This window comes from Rutidosis leptorrhynchoides, chromosome 10 (genome assembly GCF_046630445.1).
Source record: "Rutidosis leptorrhynchoides isolate AG116_Rl617_1_P2 chromosome 10, CSIRO_AGI_Rlap_v1, whole genome shotgun sequence".
Lineage (NCBI taxonomy): Eukaryota > Viridiplantae > Streptophyta > Magnoliopsida > Asterales > Asteraceae > Rutidosis > Rutidosis leptorrhynchoides.
In genome coordinates this window covers 327809081-327825670 of record NC_092342.1, presented here as the reverse complement: position 1 = coordinate 327825670, position 16590 = coordinate 327809081, and the positions used below count along the sequence as shown (strand labels likewise).

General features: G+C 31.5%; 1 protein-coding gene across 1 annotated transcript in view; it reads left to right on the top strand.

Annotated features, from left to right (window-relative positions):
- Nucleotides 1-16590, top strand: part of LOC139871327 (conserved oligomeric Golgi complex subunit 8-like) — a 132680-nt gene that overhangs the window by 1322 nt on the left and 114768 nt on the right. The window lies entirely within an intron of this gene.

The window sequence follows — 16590 nt, the reverse complement described above, 5'->3', positions numbered from 1 at the left end:
CATAAGTTCACATTTACACCCTGCAAGTGTAACTAATGATAATTGAATTGAGAACAAAAATTGAATTGAGGCTTTTTGTTCTAACTCACTGTGGAATGTTTGTTTTCGTACTTGTGTTCAAAGCATAAAAGTATGAGACGTATATGTTTCTCATCCCATAGTTTAAAAGTAAAAATTGTTGAAAAGGTAGGACTATGATCTCACCTTGGTTGTATGTATAGTAAATTGTACTTCACAAAGTAACGTGCGCAAGAACGAATGCTAGTATTGACCTAAACAAATAGGTTCGTATCAATATCGGTAAACACGATTGGTCAAAGTGTTCAATTAGTCCTATAGCTCATTACGACTCGATTATAAAGCATGTGAATCAAGTTGTCAAGTTTCATGCAAGAATCAAGTATGCAAGAAGATTAGAACGGTTTAAACAAGTATTGGTTAAGTTTGAACAAAAGTCAACTTTGGTTAAGTCAAAGTCAACGAAAAAGTCAACACGTTCGGGTCGGGTCCCGAACTATTTTTCTAAGTCTAATAATCATATATGAGCATGTTAGAACAAGTTTCATGTTAATCGGAGGTGCGTAGCATAGTTAGAATTAAACGAAAATGTGCACTTTTGGACAGCCGGGTTTGGAGTGCCGCTCATGTAGTGACCCGAACTTTTCCATGTTTATATATATTAAATAAAATTAATATTTACATGATTAAGTGTTTCCAACATGTTAAGCAATCAAACTTATTAAGACTTGATTAATTGGAATAGGTTTCATATAGACAAATGACCACCCAAGTTGACCGGTGATTCACGAACGTTAAAACTTGTAAAAACTATACGATGACATATATATGGTTAATATATATAGTTAACATGATTTTATTATAAGTATGTATGTCATTAGGTATTTTAACAATGAGTTATATACATAAAAATGAGACTATTAAATTAAGAAACTCGAAAACGATATATATAACGATTATCGTTATAACGTCTTACTAGGTACATATGAATCATATTAAGATATTGATACACTTGGTTAATTATGTTAAATGATAAGTAAATATATCATTAAGTGTATTAACAATGAACTACATATGTAAAAATAAGACTACTAACTTAATGATTTTGAAACGAGACATATATGTAACGATTATCGTTGTAACGACATTTAATGTATATAGATCATATTAAGAGATATTCGTACATCATAATATCATGATAATATAATAATTTAAAATCTCATTTGATATTATAAACATTGGGTTAACAACATTTAACAAGATCGTTAACCTAAAGGTTTCAAAACAACATTTACATGTAACGACTAACGATGACTTAACGACTCAGTTAAAATGTATATACATGTAGTATTTTAATATGTATTCATACACTTTTGAAAGACTTCAAGACAATTATCAAAATACTTCTACTTAACAAAAATGCTTACAATTACATCCTCGTTCAGTTTCATCAACAAATCTACTCGTATGCACCCGTATTCGTACTCGTACAATACACAGATTTTAGATGTATGTACTATTGGTATATACACTCCAATGATCAGCTCTTAGCAGCCCATGTGAGTCACCTAACACATGTGGGAACCATCATTTGGCAACTAGCATGAAATATCTCATAAAATTACAAAAATATGAGTAATCATTCATGACTTATTTACATGAAAACAAAATTACATATCCTTTATATCTAATCCATACACCAACGACCAAAAACACCTACAAACACTTTCATTCTTCAATTTTATTCATCTAATTGATCTCTCTCAAGTTCTATCTTCAAGTTCTAAGTGTTCTTCATAAATTCCAAAAGTTCTAGTTTCATAAAATCAAGAATACTTCCAAGATTGCAAGTTTACTTCCAAGTTTTCTAAATCCATTCCAAGTAATCATCCAAGATCAAGAAACCTTTGTTAATTACAGTAGGTTATATTTCTAATACAAGGTAATAATCATATTCAAACTTTAATTCAATTTCTATAACTATAACAATCTTATTTCGAGTGGAAATCTTACTTAAAATTGTTTTCGTGTCATGATTCTGCTTCAAGAACTTTCAAGCCATCCAAGGATCCTTTTGTGAGGACCCGTCCTAATCCATCTGGACGAAGTCTTCAACATTTGGTCCCATCACGAGGTACTGACTTAAATATGCCATGAACGACTCCATGTAATATGAGCAAATGCACAGCGGAAGATTTCTTTCATACCTGAGAATAAACATGCTTAAAAGTGTCAACCAAAAGGTTGGTGAGTTCATAGGTTTATCATATACAATCATAAAATTCAGTAATTTTGATAGACCACAAGATTTCAGTTTCATAAATATATGTACACTCGCAAGTGTATAAAAATACTCTATAAGTTGTAGGCACCCGGTAACAAGCCTTAACATTCATGTTTTACCCTCTGAAGTACACCAGATCAGGTGTGTTTAAAATAACCTCGAAGTACTAAAGCATCCCATAGTCAGGATGAGGTTTGTCAGGCCCAATAGATCTATCTTTAGGATTCGCGCCTACCGTACATAGACAAGTAGTTTAATGTTACCAAGCTAAGGGTATATTTCTGGTTTAAACCCACATAGAATTAGTTTTAGTATTTGTGCCTACTTCGTAAATCATTTATAAAACAGCGCATGTATTCTCAGCCCAAAAATATATATTGCAAAAGCAATTAAAAAGGGAGCAAATGAAACTCACCATACTGTATTTTGTAGTAAAAATACATATGACATCATTGAACAAGTATAGGGTTGACCTTGGGTTCACGAACCTATATTATTTATATATGTTAACACATATAATAGTAGTCGAACAAATTTATATATTATTAGTGGTTTAATTGTCATTTTAATTAGGTGTTTCATTAATAACCTAATTAATTATATTTATTAATGTTTATTATAAAAGTATTAATATAGTTATGTTATGTGTAAAATTTTATATATCTAATAGTTATTTGATAAAATAATATTGATAATTATAATAAATAAAAGTTGTTTTATTTTACAATAATATTAATAATAGTTATTATGATAATGATATTGGTAATATAAAAATAATAATATTAATGTCAAAATAATAATATGGATAGTAATAATTTTGTTAAATATGATAATTTCTCTAATAATGGTAATAATAATAGTAAAAATGATACTTTTAATATAAATGATAGTTTTTAATAAAAATGATACTATTAATAATAATTTTAATAATTCTAATTCTAATAATAATAATAATAATAATAATAATAATAATAATAATAATAACAATAATAATAATAATAATAATAATAATAATAATAATGAATAGATAAATTGCTACCTTAAGGAAGTAGCCCTTAAAGAAAAATGCCCAAGTCGGGGTTTGAACCCGCGACGTTCCACTAACCCGATAACATTCCTTATTCACTTATCCGTCTGTTCTAATTAGTAAACTAATTTCTTTTAACCAATTTTTCTGTCTGTCATCTTCTTAAATTAAAACCCAATTCATCATCATCATCAAATAATGTTTCTATCATCATCATGTCATACCCGCTATCGTGATCACAATCATTATTATCATCATAATATGATTATCATCATTATCATAATCAAAGTTTATTATTTTATGTATCGATTATCAAGTATTATTATTATATGATTTTTATCGTCATTCTCATCATCGATTAATATAACCTCACCGTATGTTCATCATCATGCAACATATATCATCATTATCTTTTCGTTATATAACTCATCATCATCATCATTAACTGTGATCACCACTGTCATTATCAACTATACTTCGTATACCATTATTTCACCATATTCTTCATCGCCTTCATTGTAAACCGAAATAGAATAGAATCAGAAATCAAGTAACAGCAACAAAAATTTGGTGTGGCATCTGATGGCCCAATAACAGCCCAGTAATAAATAAGATGATACATAATCACAAGCCCATTTAAATTAACTTGTTTTTAAATGGCCCGCTAGAATTCTCAATTAAACCTACCGATTGTTTTTAAAACAGAAATCCAGCTGGTATACGTAAATGTTTGACTAAACAAATGGTGCTACCTTCCATTAGTTGTCGGCCACAAGGAGGACATAGCAGCAAGTGGTAACGTACATAGGTGTTGGTTGATGAAGGTTGTTTTAATCGATTGAAACATAAAAAAAAATAGATGTAGCAGCAGTGATAGTGGGAGGTGGTGATTATGTACAGTTGATGTGGGTTGAAGGAGGGTCACGATGGTTTAGAGTGATGAGTGAAGGTGATTGCTCATGGATGGAAGCCGATGGTGATGATGATGTTCGTGGGTATTGGTTGTTCTTGGGTGTTGTTTTAGTGTTGGGTTTAATGGTAGGGAATATATGGTGGTCGTTGGTGGTGAGTTTCGTTGGTGTAAAGGTGGTAGGTGGTTGTTAACGAAAACAGAAATGGGAGCACACTAACTGCAAATTATTCGAATTAATGGGTTTTAAATAAGAAGAAATATGTAAAAACTGATGGTGATAGTGGTTTACAATTGTGGTTCGAAAACAGAAGATTAATTACCACAGGAGAAGGTTATCGATGATGATGATGATGGCTTCAATGTGACGGATGGGTGGTGGTTATGAAGGTTGATGGTTATCACGAGTTTAGAGAAAAATGGATGAGAGAGTTGGTCTGGGTCGTGTGGTGTTGGAGGCCATGGCATAAATATAACGTGTATATATCTATAATCTAGTTGGTGGTTTAGTTACAGCATCATAACAAAAGCAATAATAAAAGAAGTAATAGGGTTTATTGGGTCCGGTTGCAAATAAAAAAAACAAAAGGTTACAGCTGTAAGTCATTGATGTAATACAAAATATACTAGGTAGGACAAGTATTTGGTTGTGAATCAAATAGATACAAAAAGGATTTGTTGTTATCATTAGGGAATGGGTTCACATGAGTGTTGGTTTATTTATCTACCAACAATAATGAAAAATTAAAACGCAAGTAGCATCATTTAAAACCAAATTGACAGCTAATAATACATACTGTGAATCAGACATGGACAGCGGAAACAAAACAAAAAGTTTCAATTTTTCTTTATGATTAAAAGGTGTTTTGATTCAATCACTAAGCATACAGTGGAGTTTGGTTTTTAGATTTTCAAACATATCACGAGCTGCATACATGGTTATGAGTTTGTTGTGTCGCGTTGGTGGTTGAAGAAACCGAAGTGGAAACACAAGATGATTGTGCATCTATATCTATATCTATATTTTATATTTCTCTACATATCATAACTATATATATATATATATATATATATATATATATATATATATATATATATATATATATATATATAAATATAAATATATATGTTTTAGTGGAGTGAGGGAAATAAAGAAATCAAACACAGTTATTTAATCAATTAATATAATAATCATATACAGTGATCACGTAGTAAACTCACTTTAAATCCACGGATGAATTGGTAATGAGACAAGTGGGTGTAGATTCTAATATTAAATATAATAATATTTGAAAATAAAGAAATGTGTGAATTGTCGGTCGAAGTCAAATGAATGTACGAAAATAGTTCAAAATTTTGAGATTCAACTTTACAGGCTTTGCTTATCATGTCGGAAATATTAAAGTACATATAGATTTTGGTTCAAAATAAGTCGAAATTTTTTTTTCGGGTCGTGACAGTACCTACCCGTTAAAGAAATTTCGTCCCGAAATTTGATCGAGGTCGTCATGGCTAACAATAAAAATGTTTTCATGACGAATATGAGTTGATAATTAAAGTTTTATCATTATTGATTATTATAGATAAAACAATTCGATCATGTGAAGCGTACGAGTGAAGCAATCACAAAAGAGTGAAAAGTTTCGTCTTAACTTTTGACGTAGTCATGGTGGATTTTCGGAATTCATGGAATTTAAGGAATCTAAAGAAAATCTTCGTAATCTATATAAGATTTGATTCTTCAGTAATTTAGGAAATTAGGTTCCTCTTTAGTTAAATGCGGTAATCTGCCTTGATTACTACGTCTGATATTTCGCTATAAATTAATCTCTTCCATTCCATTATTTTTACCACTTCTCTATTTTCTTCCTCACTTCATACTTCCAAAAGATTGTGAGGATGCTTAATCCAGTTCTAATCCTTGTCCTTATCCTGACTATCACCTCTGTTATTCTTCTCTTTCATTTACCACCAGAGGAATCTGTTTACTTCTACGATTACCTTGGTGTTATAGTATTTTTAATTCTCCCGTGTCTTTATGTTGCTATACGGTACGGTTTGTAATTTTGGGGTTGTTGTCGGGCTTTATATTTTCCCTTATATTTAGTTGTTCCATGCTTTTGTTTTCTCTTCCCGACTTCAAGTCAAGCGAATAATGGTCCAGAATTCATAGATATAGAGTTTCGAATGATTAAAATGTTCTAAGCAGGAAGGAACGTGATAGCACGATTTGATTTTCAAATTTATCAACATCACGGAAGATAAAACCATCAAGAATACATTTTCTTGATATGTTCAGAAGTTAAGTAGAATGAAAGAGTTATGTAACATGGCACATGATGATGTTATGATCTGTGAATCATCATGTTCCAATAGAACTTTCAGCATGACTTACTGTAATATAATCACGTTGGCCAAGCGCATTATATTATACTAACTCATGCTTCAATTCCCTACACTTCTCCAGAATTCATTCCTAATATATACTTGAGTTTTACAGAAGGTTCCAGTATAATGTAATACAGAAAATACGAAGAGGTAGATAATTTCGGACAAGAATATTTATGAAGATATCATCAAAAATATAGAAGATATTTTATGATGATATTTTGGAATTTCTAAGTTTGAAGGTTGATAAAGAAAATTTTTCCGCAAGATTTTAACATGACTTTGGAGCAAGATATTCTCTAAAGATTTCATCGGATCCAGAATTACCTGGATTCTTTGAATATAGGGTTTAGTCCTTGTATTTATCCTTGGTCTCCTTCATGGTGTGCTCAATCCGATTTTCAGTACCAAATTTTCTATCGAACGTTCCTAACACTTCCTTTTTTTATCATCAACTTTTCGCCATTAAGACCATCTACAACATGCTGCTTCGTCAGCATTTTCAAAGTTAACGGATCTGGGTCATCGGTTATCAAACCGAGGTGGTTTCAGAAGAATTGTGTTTTTAGATGATTAAACGCTGATGGTAATATGGTGGAACATAAAAGGTTCCCCATTAACAATAAAGAGTACACATATATATCAAGGTTATAATAAGGTTGTTTCGGATGAAAAGTCGGAGTTGACTTGCTGGAGCTGTGACAAAATTTGCTACTTTAAAAGGGATTACCAAATTATTTTGGGTAATAATAACACTAAAGGAATTAACACAGCTACTTGTTAAACGTTTACTCAGTTTCCTAGGGTTTTTCAGGTGCATAACTATATGCATAAATCTTTCCTTCCGTAGATGAAGTGTGGTTGGTCCATCTTCTCGATCGAGGTGTTTTCAAGAATCATGAAAGATTTGAACATGGATTGGAATCGTCAAGATTCAAATGAGGTTTAAGATGAAATCAAGTGGCAAACTTGAAGAACTATTTAGTTTCATATGTTATAATCAGTATTTTAATTCATTTTAATTGTCCACTATTATTCGTCCACAGTCGACAGTCCACAGTTAACAGTCCAATAATTCATATATAGTTTAATATATAATATTCGAATTAATTAATACGTATCGTGACCCGTGTACATGTCTCAGACTCGATCACAACTCAAAGTATATATATTATTATAGAATCAACCTCTACCCTGTATAGCGAACTCGATCATTACAGCATATAGAGTGTCTATGGTTATTCCAAATAATATATATATATGCGTCGATATGATATGTCAAAACCTTGTATACGTGTCCCGATATTTAAAGTGCGTAAAAATAAATAACAGAATTTAAATGACGATAAATAAAATGCGTAAAGTAAATAACAGAAATTAAATGACGATAAATAAAATTGCGAGAATGTAAATTGCGATAAATAAAATGTAATCAGTTAGCTAGGAACAGTTAGCGTGTATTCTTAACAAAATTTCTCATAGTTAATTTGTTTGTTTCTAACAAATTTTATTTTGTCGAATGTTTTCTTCATTATGCCACTTGTTGGATTCTGATAAATCAAAATCCTAATATTAAATTGGATGAATATGGTTATTCTGTGGTGAACGGATTTGTATATCGGTGAATGTAAGTAGGATAGTAAACGACTGTTGAATCAGCTTCGAAGAATGTACAGTGTAACTTATTAATGTGAAATCTGAATATTCCTCGGGTATTACCTACCCGTTAAAATATTTTCACAATTCACACTTTTTAAGAAAGAATTTTTAATTACAATCTTTATAAAAACATATATACATATATATTTTCTTCAGATGTAATCATGGATTCATTGAGTTAATATGATATTAAACTCATTTGGTTTACCGTTAGAACTAGAATACGTAATCTCTAAAACATTTAGAGATTACTTAATTGCCATGAAGAACGAAGATAGTTGATGTAAAACGATACGTAGAACAATGATTATACTCGAGGTACAGAATGAGATGTTGAGGCATGGATTATTGATGGTACTGGTGCTGTTACTGATGGTACTGTTGGTGCCAGTGATATTGCTGAAGCTGGTAAATTTTACACCATATTTTCCAAAAATCATTACTCAGGCGCGAAGCTCGTTGACTTCTTTGATTACTTCGGAATGATTGTCGGTAAGAACGAGCGAATGAATAAGGTTTAGAATCTGAGATAGTATGTAATCATGATGAGATATTCGGGAAATAAGGGTGGAAATGGTATTTCGGACTGGTTCATCGGTAAGTGCTTCAGGTTCTTTACCAAGAGGTGAATTTGATTGATGGAAAGGATCACCTTCTTTTTGTCTCCAACGATTAAGTAGGCTACGAACTCATCAGATGAATTGGTTGATTCATTCTGGTGACACTGCTTTCGGAGCTTAGGTGAAACTCCATATCGGAAATAGCTGTCGGAATCCGAGGAATTCGAACTGGTTGAGGGATTCATCTCGTACGATCAGATGAAGAATTTTTGACAAAAAATAGATTATAGGATGTAGATTTGTACCCTGCAATACCTAATTTACATATGCATATAAAATACTAAAATCCCATAAGTTACGGAGGAATCTACTGAAGAAGTCAGGAAAAGTATACAGTAACAGATACGCTAAGATATGAATTTTTGTCTATACACTATCGATGCATTAAATGCAGTAAGACGTGTCTAGACTTTAAGGATGATAAGCAAATAATTTTTCGACACGAAATGATAAGCAAAACTTTGACATGCAGACACGGTCAAAGTCCAGACACACTAATGCATCTAAACAACTATCAGTTAGACACACTAATGCAAGACCTGGTTCGCTAAGACCACCGCTCTGATACCACCTGTGAGGACCCGTCCTAATCCATCTGGACGAAGTCTTCAACATTTGGTCCCATCGCGAGGTACTGACTTAAATATGCCATGAACGACTCCATGTAATATGAGCAAATGCACAGCGGAAGATTTCTTTCATACCTGAGAATAAACATGCTTAAAAGTGTCAACCAAAAGGTTGGTGAGTTCATAGGTTTATCATATACAATCATAAAATTCAGTAATTTTGATAGACCACAAGATTTCAGTTTCATAAATATATGTACACTCGCAAGTGTATAAAAATACTCTATAAGTTGTAGGCACCCAGTAACAAGCCTTAACATTCATGTTTTACCCTCTGAAGTACACCAGATCAGGTGTGTTTAAATAACCTCGAAGTACTAAAGCATCCCATAGTCAGGATGGGGTTTGTCAGGCCCAATAGATCTATCTTTAGGATTCGCGCCTACCGTACATAGACAAGTAGTTTAATGTTACCAAGCTAAGGGTATATTTCTGGTTTAAACCCACATAGAATTAGTTTTAGTACTTGTGCCTACTTCGTAAATCATTTATAAAACAGCGCATGTATTCTCAGCCCAAAAATATATATTGCAAAAGCAATTAAAAAGGGAGCAAATGAAACTCACCATACTGTATTTTGTAGTAAAAATACATATGACGTCATTGAACAAGTATAGGGTTGACCTTGGGTTCACGAACCTATATTATTTATATATGTTAACACATATAATGGTAGTCGAACAAATTTATATATTATTAGTGGTTTAATTGTCATTTTAATTAGGTGTTTCATTAATAACCTAATTAATTATATTTATTAATGTTTATTATAAAAGTATTAATATAGTTATGTTATGTGTAAAATTTTATATATCTAATAGTTATTTGATAAAATAATATTGATAATTATAATAAATAAAAGTTGTTTTATTTTACAATAATATTAATAATAGTTATTATGATAATGATATTGGTAATATAAAAATAATAATATTGATGTCAAAATAATAATATGGATAGTAATAATTTTGTTAAATATGATAATTTCTCTAATAATGGTAATAATAATAGTAAAAATGATACTTTTAATATAAATGATAGTTTTTAATAAAAATGATACTATTAATAATAATTTTAATAATTCTAATTCTAATAATAATAATAATAATAATAATAATAATAATAATAATAATAATAATAATAATAATAATAATAATAACAATAATAATAATAATAATAATAATGAATAGATAAATTGCTACCTTAAGGAAGTAGCCCTTAAAGAAAAATGCCCAAGTCGGGGTTTGAACCCGCGACATTCCGCTAACCCGATAACATTCCTTATTCACTTATCCGTCTGTTCTAATTAGTAAACTAATTTCTTTTAACCAATTTTTCTATCTGTCATCTTCTTAAATTAAAACCCAATTCATCATCATCATCAAATAATGTTTCTATCATCATCATGTCATACCCGCTATCGTGATCACAATCATTATTATCATCATAATATGATTATCATCATTATCATAATCAAAGTTTATTATTTTATGTATCGATTATCAAGTATTATTATTATATGATTTTTATCGTCATTCTCATCATCGATTAATATAACCTCACCGTATGTTCATCATCATACAACATATATCATCATTATCTTTTCGTTATATAACTCATCATCATCATCATTAACTGTGATCACCACTGTCATTATCAACTATACTTCGTATACCATTATTTCACCATATTCTTCATCGCCTTCATTGTAAACCGAAATAGAATAGAATCAGAAATCAAGTAACAGCAAAAAAAATTTGGTGTGGCATCTGATGGCCCAATAACAGCCCAGTAATAAATAAGATGATACATAATCACAAGCCCATTTAAATTAACTTGTTTTTAAATGGCCCGCTAGAATTCTCAATTAAACCTACCGATTGTTTTTAAAACAGAAATCCAGCTGGTATACGTAAATGTTTGACTAAACAAATGGTGCTACCTTCCATTAGTTGTCGGCCACAAGGAGGACATAGCAGCAAGTGGTAACGTACATAGGTGTTGGTTGATGAAGGTTGTTTTAATCAATTGAAACAGAAAAAAAAATAGATGTAGCAGCAGTGATAGTGGGAGGTGGTGATTATGTACAGTTGATGTGGGTTGAAGGAGGGTCACGATGGTTTAGAGTGATGAGTGAAGGTGATTGCTCATGGATGGAAGCCGATGGTGATGATGATGTTCGTGGGTATTGGTTGTTCTTGGGTGTTGTTTTAGTGTTGGGTTTAATGGTAGGGAATATATGGTGGTCGTTGGTGGTGAGTTTCGTTGGTGTAAAGGTGGTAGGTGGTTGTTAACGAAAATAGAAATGGGAGCACACTAACTGCAAATTATTCGAATTAATGGGTTTTAAATAAGAAGAAATATGTAAAAACTGATGGTGATAGTGGTTTACAATTGTGGTTCGAAAACAGAAGATTAATTACCACAGGAGAAGGTTATCGATGATGATGATGATGGCTTCAATGTGACGGATGGGTGGTGGTTATGAAGGTTGATGGTTATCACGAGTTTAGAGAAAAATGGATGAGAGAGTTGGTCTGGGTCGTGTGGTGTTGGAGGCCATGGCATAAATATAATGTGTATATATCTATAATCTAGTTGGTGGTTTAGTTACAGCATCATAACAAAAGCAATAATAAAAGAAGTAATAGGGTTTATTGGGTCCGGTTGCAAATAAAAAAAACAAAAGGTTACAGCTGTAAGTCATTGATGTAATATAAAATATACTAGGTAGGACAAGTATTTGGTTGTGAATCAAATAGATACAAAAAGGATTTGTTGTTATCATTAGGGAATGGGTTCACATGAGTGTTGGTTTATTTATCTACCAACAATAATGAAAAATTAAAACGCAAGTAGCATTATTTAAAACCAAATTGACAGCTAATAATACATACTGTGAATCAGACATGGACAGCGGAAACAAAACAAAAAGTTTCAATTTTTCTTTATGATTAAAAGGTGTTTTGATTCAATCACTAAGCATACAGTGGAGTTTGGTTTTTAGATTTGCAAACATATCACGAGCTGCATACATGGTTATGAGTTTGTTGTGTCGCGTTGGTGGTTGAAGAAACTGAAGTGGAAACACAAGATGATTGTGCATCTATATCTATATCTATATTTTATATTTCTCTACATATCATAACTATATATATATATATATATATATATATATATATATATATATATATATATATATATATATATATATATATATATATATATATATATATATATATATATATATATATATAATATAAATATATATGTTTTAGTGGAGTGAGGGAAATAAAGCAATCAAACACAGTTATTCAATCAATTAATATAACAATCATATACAGTGATCACGTAGTAAACTCACTTTAAATCCACGGATGAATTGGTAATGAGACAAGTGGGTGTAGATTCTAATATTAAATATAATAATATTTGAAAATAAAGAAATGTGTGAATTGTCGGTCGAAGTCAAATGAATGTACGAAAATAGTTCAAAATTTTGAGATTCAACTTTACAGGCTTTGCTTATCATGTCGGAAATATTAAAGTACATATAGATTTTGGTTCAAAATAAGTCGAAATTTTTTTTTCCGGGTCGTGACACCTTTGAAGCTAGATCCATTTTTCTCATTTCCAGTAGGTTTATCCAAGGAACTTGAGGTAGTAATGATGTTCATAACATCATTCGATTCATACATAAAAAGCTGTCTTATTCAATGTTATAAACTTGTAATCACTAGAACATAGTTTAGTTAATTCTAAACTTGTTCGCAAATAAAGTTAATCCTTCTAACTAGACTTTTAAAATCAACTAAACACATGTTCTATATCTATATGATATGCTAACTTAATGATTTAAAACCCGAAAACACGATAAACACCATAAAACTGGATATACGCCGTCGTAGTAAAACCGGGGGCTGTTTTGGTTGGGATAATTAAAAGCTAAGAAGAAATTTGATTTAAAAGCTATAATTCTGGAAAAATGATTTTTATTATGAACATGAAACTATATCCAAAAATCATGGTTAAACTCAAAGTGAAAGTATGTTTTTCAAAATGGTCATCAAGATGTCGTTCTTTCGACGGAAATGACTACCTCTTTCAAAAATGACTTGTAACTTGTATTTTCGACTATAAACTTATACTTTTTCTATTTAGATTCATAAATTTAAGTTCAATACGAAACCGTGGCCACTGGAATCACTCAAAACGGATTAGAAACGAAGAAATGGCGAGTAAAACAAGATTGATAAAAACTACTCATTTTACCTACGTGAAAGTTAGTAATAAATCTATTCCAACCATAACCTAATCAACTTATATTGTATATTATGTAATCTTGAGATACCATAGACACGTATACAATATTTCGACCTATCATGTCGACCCATCTATATATATATTGCGGAACAACCATAGACACTCTATATGTGAATGTTGGAGTTAGCTATACAGGGTTGAGGTTGATTCCAAAATATATATATATAGTTTGAGTTGTGATCAATACTGAGATACGTATACACTGGGTCGTGGATTGATTCAAGATAATATTTATCGATTTATTTCTGTACATCTAACTGTGGACAACTAGTTGTAGGTTACTAACGAGGACAGCTGACTTAATAAACTTAAAACATCAAAATGTATTAAAAGTATTGTAAATATATTTTGAACATACTTTGATATATATGTATATATTATTATAGGTTCGTGAATCAACCAGTGACCAAGTCTTACTTCCCGACGAAGTAAAAATCTGTGAAAGTGAGTTATAGTCCCACTTTTAAAATCTAATATTTTTGGGATGAGAATACATGCAGGTTTTATAAATGATTTACAAAATAGACACAAGTACGTGAAACTACATTCTATGGTTGAATTATCGAAATCGAATATGCCCCTTTTTATTAAGTCTGGTAATCTAAGAATTAGGGAACAGACACCCTAATTGACGCGAATCCTAAAGATAGATCTATTGGGCCTAACAAACCCCTTCCAAAGTACCGGATGCTTTAGTACTTTGAAATTTATATCATATCCGAAGGGTGTCCCAGAATGATGGGGATATTCTTATATATGCATCTTGTTAATGTCGGTTACCAGGTGTTCACCATATGAATGATTTTTATCTCTATGTATGGGATGTGTATTGAAATATGAAATCTTGTGGTCTATTATTACGATTTGATATATATAGGTTAAACCTATAACTCACCAACATTTTTGTTGACGTTTAAAGCATGTTTATTCTCAGGTGAATACTAAGAGCTTCCGCTGTTGCATACTAAAATAAGGACAAGATTTGGAGTCCATGTTTGTATGATATTGTGTAAAAACTGCATTCAAGAAACTGATTTCGATGTAACATATTTGTGATAATCTACGTAAAGCTTTTTAAACATTTATTTATGAAATAAAGGTTATGGTTTGTTTTAAAAATTAATGCAGTCTTTGAAAAAAAACGTCTCATATAGAGGTCAAAACTTCGCAACGAAATCAATTAATATGGAACGTTTTTAATCAATAAGAACGGGACATTTCAGTTGGTATCCGAGCGTTGGTCTTAGAGAACCAGAATTTTGCATTAGTGTGTCTTATCGAGTTTGTTAGGATGCATTAGTGAGTCTGGACTTCGACCGTGTTTACCTGAAAAATGATTGCTTAACAAATTTTGTTGGAAACTATATATTTTTAACATGTGAATATTATGTGATATATTAATCTCTTAACGTGTTTGATATTATGTGATAGATGTCTACCTCTAGAACAAGTCCCATTGTCTCACCTAATAATAATGAAGAGTCAAATGTAAATTGGAATGATTCGTGGACTGATTCACAAGTTCCCGAAGAGGAACCGGAAGAAGAGTCGGAACCGGAAGAAGAATCGGAACCGAAAAAAGAAATAGAACTAGTGGGGGAAATAATAAAATGGTTAAGTAGAAGAAAATCCTCAACCAACCGACCAAAGTTAATTATGGTCAATGGTGTTTTCGCCAAGGAAGCAAAGTATTGGGAGGATTACCAATTCTTCGATGAATCGGATCCCGACAAGGATTCCGATGATGTTATATAAATTACCCCAACACAATTTAATAAGGTAAAAGAGAACAATAAGGGAAAGGGCATAAAAATAGAGAAATTTGATTCCAAACCCGATGAACTTTATATGTATCGTCAACACCCGTATTTCTTAAGTTGTGACAATAACCCGGGAACCTCTAAACCACCAGGTTTTTCTAAACCAATGTGGAAAACAACGGATCGTATTAGGGGAAGATCATATATCCCTAAAAACTTAGCAAAAAGAACCAAGTTCGAAAAAGAAGAAACGAGTGAGTCAGAATAAGATAGTTGTATTTGTGCGGTGTAATATATGTAATATAGTGTGCTTATGCTTTACGATATATGTAAAAATTGCTTGTATTAATAAGTATTTTTTTTATGAATCTAACTCTTGTCTATTTTACAGTATAAAAACACAAAATGGATAGACAACCCAATATTTTAAGAGACCTACCCGGAGACATGATTGATGAAATCTTGTCTAGAGTCGGTCAGAATTCCTCGGCACAACTATTTAAGGCAAGATCAGTTTGTAAGACATTCGAAGAACGTTCCAAGAATGCCTTGGTTTATAAAAGGGTTTCGTTCGAAAGATGGGGGATATCACATTGGGAAATCCATAAGTTACGATGTGTTTACTTTGACGCATATATTGCGGGGAACCCAAATGCTATTTTACGCAATGGGTTAAGAAATTATTTTGACTCAATATATCCGAATATAGGACTTCGTGATTTAGAAAAAGCGGCTAACATGCAACATAAAGAAGCATGTTATGCTTACGGGTTAGTAATGTTCGCTTCTCACCAAAGTGAGAACAAGAACATCGGGCTACAACTATTAAACAAAACGTTCCCACAAGTGACGGAGTCGGTAATTGGGGTAAGAAATGAGGTTTTTAGATTGTTACGGGACTGTTAGACATTACGTAACCCTCATCCCTTTGACGACGTTACAACACGCTGTCTTATCAATGGCCATAACGGT